Source organism: Rosa chinensis, chromosome 5 (genome assembly GCF_002994745.2).
Source record: "Rosa chinensis cultivar Old Blush chromosome 5, RchiOBHm-V2, whole genome shotgun sequence".
Classification (NCBI taxonomy): domain Eukaryota; kingdom Viridiplantae; phylum Streptophyta; class Magnoliopsida; order Rosales; family Rosaceae; genus Rosa; species Rosa chinensis.
Window position 1 is genome coordinate 33,124,264 of NC_037092.1, and position 8,364 is coordinate 33,132,627.

At 38.6% G+C, this 8,364-nt stretch overlaps 1 long non-coding RNA gene across 1 annotated transcript; it reads right to left on the bottom strand.

Annotated features, from left to right (window-relative positions):
* Positions 1-6,196: 6,196 nt before the first annotated feature.
* LOC121049513 lies at positions 6,197-7,399 on the bottom strand. The gene is made up of 2 exons (XR_005800543.1): positions 6,812-7,399; positions 6,197-6,508 (listed from the first exon to the last, which is right to left on the bottom strand). It is a non-coding gene; the product is annotated as an uncharacterized LOC121049513 (long non-coding RNA).
* Positions 7,400-8,364: the final 965 nt, after the last annotated feature.

Consider the following 8,364-nt stretch of genomic DNA (forward strand, 5'->3'; position numbering starts at 1 on the left):
TTTAAAACGTTAGGCACGTGGTCACGTGCTGTCAGTGCCCAAACACTCTAGGTGCACTGGATACACTCCCATGAGAATGTGACGTTTCTGCTCTCTTCACCACAATGCTTGGATGATGTGGCATTGTATCAACATTTCTTTTATGTTTTCCATGAATAATGTGTCGATTTCTCAACTTTGATTGTTTTTCAACAGTTTTAACGGATTTTTATCGTAGAAATTCCGTTGAAAAAAGAGAGCAGGAGAATAGCAGAAAACAAAAAAATAAAATGAAAAAAAAGGTATGAACCGTAGATTCATGATGTCAAACTATCAACACAAATTAAGCATAAGCAGAGTAAGAGAGATGATTTTCACTTTGTAGTGAAAAAGAGAAAGAGAGTTTTAGGAGAAAATGAAAAGAGGGTTTTGTCCTTTTGTTGGGGTTTAAGGGATTGGGGCAATGCAAACAAGGCCAAAGTTTTGGACAAAGTTAGGTATTTCAGTTTTTTTCTTTGGAGGCATCATAACAAAGTAAGATGGTTTTTTTTGTTTTTTGGAGATTAATGAAACTTCATTAATAATTACATATGAGAGTAAACCCAATGGGAGTTGCCCAAAACAAGGCCCAAGTACAAATAATCCCAATAAGGAAAAGTGTAACCCTAAAAATTAAATAAAACATCAACTCCTACAATACTAACACAGCCTCCGCCGCTGTCAGAAGCCAAGAAGCCAAGAGGATGTGAGAAGTGCTGAATTGAAGTGATGAGTACCAAAGAAAAATCCCAAAAAGCAGATCTAGTCAAAACCAAAGTTAAAGGGGATGAGAGAAAGGAACCAATACCACACACCAACTTTCTTTTCTCTACCAAAGAGACTCAAACCAGGAAGGAAACAAAGCCACTAAAATGGGACAGAAGCTAATAGCAAAGAAAAAAACCAATGATGAATGGGGGTGAAACACCCATGTGTGAGCACCCATAACCCTCTAGGTAAGTGATTCTCACTTTTAAGAGGTAGCCCAAAAATCCTTCATGTAGCAGGTCTTTGGTAGATGGAGGGAAGCTGGTGTGAGGTAAGGGGTAAAGGGAATCATGGAGTTTTTTGGATGTGAAATTTTTTTGTGATGATCAGCAAAGAAAGGAGGAACAAGGTCCAAGGAGGAACAACGTCCTCTAGAACTGAACATACGCTAGCAAAATCACCACAAGGGGTGTGAGAGAAGCAAGGGGAAAAGATGAAGAACAGAGGAACTGAGAAAAAGAGAGACCAAACGAGAAAGGCCACCCCCAACTCTCTCTCAAGCCTTTGATCTAGATTCGGAGGGATCAAGTTCCGGGCAAGAGAGAAAGGGGGAGGGAGATTGGTTTTCTCAAATCTGTTTTCTCTCTCTAGGTTTTAGAGAGAGACGCTCTGACATCCCTCCAATCTTAAAACTTGATGTTTTTGGTTTGGATGGTTGAAAGTAAGATGGTTTAGCTATGAGAAATTGAGAAGAAAGAAGATGTTGAGTCGTAGAGACCTAGTCATGTGGCCCTCAAAGATGGATGCAGAACATTACTCTAATTCTCTTTTTTCTTATTCTTTTTCCCTCATTTTTTTCATATTCTAAACAATTTTTCCCTCACAGACCCAAAAACAGAAAAGATCAATTTTTTTTCTTCAGATTTTTTGCACCAACAGTTTCTGAAGAATTAGGTGACTGACAATATGATACCTGAACTTACAAAGTTATCAACGTAATACCCAGACTCAATTTTTCATATCAACATCGTACCTGCAATCATTTTCAGTCACAACGCCATCAATTTGACTATGTGCGACGCACGTGATTGGTTAAATGAGGCAAAAAAGACTGATTTGCCCTTACTTCGTTAAATTTCTCTCTTATTCATCATCCTCTTTCTTGAAACAGATCAAATCCAAAACCCAATTACACATTCATCATTCTCTCCGCCGCACCTGCAAATTTGTGCAAATTTCCCCGCCCCATAAAACTCCTCACTAGTTTGGGATCCTCACACGACAGCACAACACCCAGTTTAATCCCATAAATCTTAGCCTCCTTCCTTGTCAAAACAGCAGCCGTCTGGAGGTGGAGACTTGAGCCTAACTTGAGCTGGATCGAGATCCACAGCCATGGCTGTAATATCTCAGCTCGATGAAACTCCTCCTCAAAATCAACAGATCTCTCACTCTCTCTATTAAACAAACTCCTTGAGCATTGGATAAACCTGCCGAGGTAGAGGAAGTTCTCGGTGGTTCAGTTGGGTGGGTACTCAAGAAACAAGCTTTATGAGGAAGCAATTGGTACCTTTATTTTTTTTTTCTTTTTTTTAAAGAGGATCAAAGGGCTTCACTCCTGTCCCCATAGTAACTCGAACTCATGACTTCGTACATAGGTAGTGGGTGCTCTAACCACTAAGCTAACACCACTGAGCAATTGGTACCTTTATTAAGTTGATAAGCATCGCAGAGTTTAAATCCGATAATTTTACAATGCCTTGTGTGATCAAGGCCTATGGTGGGCTTTTGGATGTGGGTTTGGGGCAAGGGGTACATGGGATGGTTGTGAAAATGGGTTTGGTTTCGGATGTGAAATTTGGGGAATGTATTGATTGCGATGTATGGAAAATTTGGGTTTGTTGGAGATTCAGTTAAGGTGTTTGAGAAAATGAGTGAGAGGAACTTGGTGCCTTAGAATTTGAAGATTGGGCTGTCAGTTCTGGAGAGCTTGTTGTCGGCCGCAGTGGGATTGAGCTTCAGGTGCTGGCTATAGAGTAAAAATGCAGCGGCGGAGGTGATGATAAGTGCAGCGGTGACGGAGACCAAGACGCCGATGGGGATGATGAGGCGGTGGGGGAGGAGAGGAAGATGGTGATTGGGTTTGAGGGTTTGATTCAACTGGGAAGAAGGGCTGGTGAAGTAGGTGGTAGTGGTGCATTATGCTCACTGTGCTCACCCATATGCGCATTGATTGCTAGCGGTAAGAGTCACCCCCATGCTCACTGTGCTCGCCATGTCGAAATCGCTCTAGCTAGAAGTAGTTTCAGTGATAGAGCCAAATGCTTGGCTTTGATGGGTGATTGCCGAAAACACCAACGTTGGAGGGAGTGGTTGTGTCATCACTGTCGTGGAATGCCATGGTGGTGGAGCAAGAAAGGTGGCTAATCTGAATTTGGAGATAGAGTTTTGGGAAGAGAGAGATTACCATAGTTTAGTGGATATCCAAATCAAATTCATTTAGAATTAGCTTTGATATATTCCTGAACAACCCAAATCCAAATTCTAAAAGATAAAGAAGATCATAATAAATAGGTTTCTTTGAATTTCATGGTCAGAGAAGTTTTAATGGGGATGATATCCAATCATGATGATTGGATTGAGATTTTTATTTTTATTTTTATTTTTTGAGAATGTATTGGATTGAGATCTTTGGAGTGAAAAAGTCCTTTTTGCCCTCATTTTTTTAACTCACGTGCGTCGCATGTGGTCAGGATTGATGGCGCCGTGACGGAAAAATGACATAGGTACAACGTTGATATGAAAAATTGAGTCTGGGTACTACTTTGATAACTTTGTAAGTTCGGATATCATATTGTCAGTCACTCAAGTCTCCAGACAATGTTGGTGCAAAAAATCCATTTTTTTCCCTCTTTCCTATCCCACTTTCATAAAATTGATATTGATATTTGATTTTACTATAAAAATCCATCAGCTCAATCAAAACTTTGTTAGTCGTGGTACAGAAAAATATGAACTATTTCGGCAAGACCAACTAAAAATTAACAATTTGGTGTGTATTAATTCAAATTCAAATTTTAATTCAATTAAAAACCATGGAATTTTATGCTCATCCCTCACAAGCCATAAGTTATGATTAATTAATGAAGCCACTTAAAATTGTTCAACAATTAGGTGTGCTCCTTCAGATAGGTGGTCGGGAGTGTGGTGAGAGCGTAGAAGTAAACAAGAGATGCATCTAAAGATTTGCTTTTGAATTTGAACTTATCATAGTGAAAACCTATCAAATTTACTTGGTGATGAATATATAATCTTGAACTATTTACCGTTTATATAACTTGAGACAATAGGTCTCACACATCGTTTATTCTAATACATTATGGATTATATGGTTGTGTCCATTTTTGTCCTGAACTATTCCTGAATTGATAAGAGCTCTAAAGAACCAAGTCATATCATTCTCGTAGAAGCGACATTAGATGAGAAATATTCTGTTACATTTCTCTTGTTAACAAGATCTTTGTATCATTAGATGAGATAAAAACGCTAACCACGGTTGCATACAATACTCATTATTATAGGAATGGAGTTAGATTTGTTTTCAACTAATTGAACCATACTGAACTAGTTTGCGAATTGCACCAAGACCATAGGATCTCCAAATCAACTAGGTTAAGTTTTTGTCGAGCTAATTAATTCGTTAAAGATTGGCTTTATTAGCTAATTCTCATCAATGTAATACTCTCTGTAGTCCTATCTTTAAATAATTAACTATAAGCCTACAAAAGCAGATTCCACTTGAGAGTAGCAGCTTACCTTCAGTTTGACATGTATGTCAAGGCTTACAAGCCGTTCCAATTATAAACACTATACTAGACACCCCACCTTTTAGAAGTAAACATTTTTCAATAGGTTATTGAAGTGCAATTTAGATACTAAGGCATGGTATATACATTACAGTCCTCCTTAAAATAGCAAAATGCTTTTCTGAATAAATAAAAGGCGCATTTCTACTTTTCAGTAATAGAATGTGATGGATGGTCAATTAGTCAATTATATTACACATGCGGTTTCAATTATCTCCTCGTCAAATTTATTGTAGATCATATCTGAATAACAAACTTGTAGATGCAGTTGTTCTGTGATCAATTTGATGGATGTCTCTCTCTTGTCATACTAACAAGTTACAACATTTGTTTGCTGCTAAATTACACCTTGGAAACTAAGATTAACTATCAAATGGAGGGGTTGAGTTTGAGTTTGCTAGTAAGTGTGGTTGAACCACGAACACATTAGTGATTAGGATCCTTCCTTCTCATTGAGCAGGTCTTGTAAAACTATCCATGTCTAACTCATGGTGTCTTTTTAAAAAACTAGGATTATCCGCGTACAGTCATATTTCTCTTTTACACGACAAAATTTTCTCTGAACTAAATTTTATCTCTAAAACTCTGAAGTACAGGGTTTAGACTGCCAAATTCAAGAAAGAGTTTAGACTGCCAACTCAGAGAAAGTACCGTTTGATTAACTATCAATGAGTCCACTCCTCCCAAAAGTATTTGCTTGTAACAACTGAACCACCTTTACAAGCCTGAACCACCATTAAGCTCTGAAACTTGGTTTTCAAATGAAAGGCTGCTGCTGCCATCTTCCTGTTTCTCAAATAAGGAGCTGGTTCTTGCCTTGCTTCTCATTACATTTTTCATTTTCCTCTTACCCTTACCTCTCCAGATCAAAGCTTTGATCAATGCAACATCTTTCTCCAATCTTTCAGACTTCATAGTATTAACAAACGTACCTTCATCTGCAATTGAAGGGCTGATCGATGCTTGCACATCCCAGTTTCGCAAATAAAGAGCCGCCGCTATTACATTCCTGTTTCTCAAGTAATGAACTGCTGCTAGCACATTCCCGTTTCTTAAATGATGACACATGCTGCTACCACATTCCAGTTAATCGGATAAAGAAGTCCTGCTAGGACATTTATTGCCAACGATGCTCAACATGTCATTACTTGGACTTCTTTCCTTACTCATGATTACCTTGTCCAGTTTCCTCTGATTTTTACTTCCCCAAGTAACCACTTCACTACTCAACACAACTTCTTTCTCCAGTATTTTTGACTTCATAATATTCATAGAACTTTCATCTGCCGATGAAGATGCAAAGATTTGATCGGGTCATGATAAATTCGCACTGTCAGTACTTTTTCTAGTTTCAACAGTCTTAAGCTTCTTCCCAAGTTTCAAAGCCTCTGATATAGTTAGTTCATCTTCGTCCGTAGGATCTCCAGCTTCCATTCTATTCCTTTTGAGAGGAAATCCTGGTGGACCAAGGGAATATTCACCTTCATTCCTTCCTGCTGAAACATGCACAAATTCTTCTGAATTCTTTGGAGAACAAATAAAAGGAATGGTGGCATCATCTATCAAGTCTACAGTTTTCTTAACTTTCTTTTTTGGTGGTATATGTCTCTGTTCGAGGCCTGACACTGATTCCTTCAACCAATTCAAGTATCTTCAGCATTATCATAATTGTGGCTGTGTCCAGAAACAGAACATGGAAGGTCTTGATCAAATCCAAATTGCCTAGCAACTCGATGTGGAAGGTATTGCTGAATAGTATCAAATCCAACTAATTCAGCCACCCTCAAGCACGTCGCAAATGACAATAGACAATAGTTCGTCAACCAAGCCTGCACCAACCAATACCCACTCTTCCTTTTCAACATAGTTTCTAGGAAAATTCCAGTTCTTAATGGCCATGGAATTAAAACCTTCACCTGCTGAGTCTAAAACCCTCCTCATATTTCCAACATTCAGACAATCACTCACCATAGCATATAACTTTGGGCTTTGGCCTAAGTTCCAGAAATCGTTCCCATACCCAAACCTGAACTAATTAAAACTGTGACTTGATTATGATTTTACAAAAGCATTCTTGGCATTTAATTCATCTGAAGATACAATTGTCCTTTTGAGCAAGAATAACTGATGCAAGCGCGACTCGGATCCCCCTAGCTAGACGAATTGCAATGGAGAAAACAGCCTTATTGACTGCATTGAGAGAAATATGGAAAACATACCTGGACAGCCAGAACACAAGGAATGCTTCGTGCTTTAATTCACTCCCATTCTTCATGAACTTCTTCGTCCATAGGTATGTGTAAGCAACTCTAAACCCACCCTTGCGATTGTAAAGTCCCATTCGCTCAACCTCAAGTTTGTCTTGTAATGCTTTCAGTTCTCTGCTTTCAATAGGATTGAAAATGGAGTCTCCCAAAACCAAAAGTCCTCCTAAAACCATGACATCCTCCAATGTGATTATTGCTTCACATGAAGGTGTTGGTCTCGGAAGACCATCTCTCTGCAAACCCGCAAACCAAATCTTTTTTCTTTTTGATTTCGTACATGGAATTGAAGATGGCTTCATAAATACCAGCTTTCTTCCCCTGTCAATTGGTGCTTAGAAGCCAAGTGGAGATCTTGGTGGTCGAAACGCCATCCACGGAATTGAAGCTCCAACTTTTCTGGGTCAAAACGGGGTGGGAGGGAGGAGAAACACTGAAACAGTGAGGGAGCTTGAAAGCAGTTTCATAAATGGAGGAATTAGGGAGAATGGGTTTGAGAAAATAGGCATTTTTGCGAAATGGGTCTCTACCAGTTGGTGAAACCATGACCATTTCTCAGTCTTCAATCATGGTGTCAAGACGAGACAAAAGAGTATGGAAGATGATTGTTGCTCTCTAGCAAATAACAGAGAGGGTCTTAGACAAAGAGAGATTTGGAATAAAGCCGGTCTTTCTTTTGTTTATGAGGGATCATAAGTTCATAACACTGATGTTTAGCCATAAAAGGAAATAAGACTCAGACCTGGTTTGCTGGTCATACGACTCATAAAGGCTAACCCCCAACAAGGCTTCACCCCGTTTCTCTCTCCCCCTACCTCCACTATATTTTTAATATAAGAAAAATCCAACTTAATCTAACATAATCTTAACCCAATTTAATTCTTACGCTCATCAATTCTCCTATTTTTTACTTGGGAATAGATACTTGATTTCTACTGTGAAGATCCATCCGACCCGTTCCAAAGCAATTGAAAAGTTGAGTAAGTAATTTCTTGTTATCTCATTATGCAAATAAGTAAAAGGTTGATGTAATGTTTCACCATCCGAACATGGACATTTTTTCATATGGGAGCCGAGAGATATTAACAGTCTAAATGTGAGAGTGAAAAAGATATTAGCTCATCTCACAGCCTACACCTAACCCTAATACTCAAACATTAAGACTTAGGTGAATTTCCAAGAGAAGTTTTCAGGTTTTACCCCACCCTCGCCAAACCACACCAAAAAACAAATTCTCATATTAGAATAATGTGAATTTATCTTACGACTCAAATAAGTGATGGACTCTCTCCCAAGCTCTCACCATGTTGCCTTTCCTATATCTATATTGGTTTCAGGTCCAACCCCAATCGTGAAACAAACAATCAAATCCAATTTGTAAAAAGTTTGATGTCCGCTTTTTATGATCACACTTTAGTTCTAACTCTGTATGGCTAAGGAAAATATAATAACTTTATTTCCGGCATACCTAGCAGACTTCAAGCTCCAAGTTTTGGGGGTCAAAATTT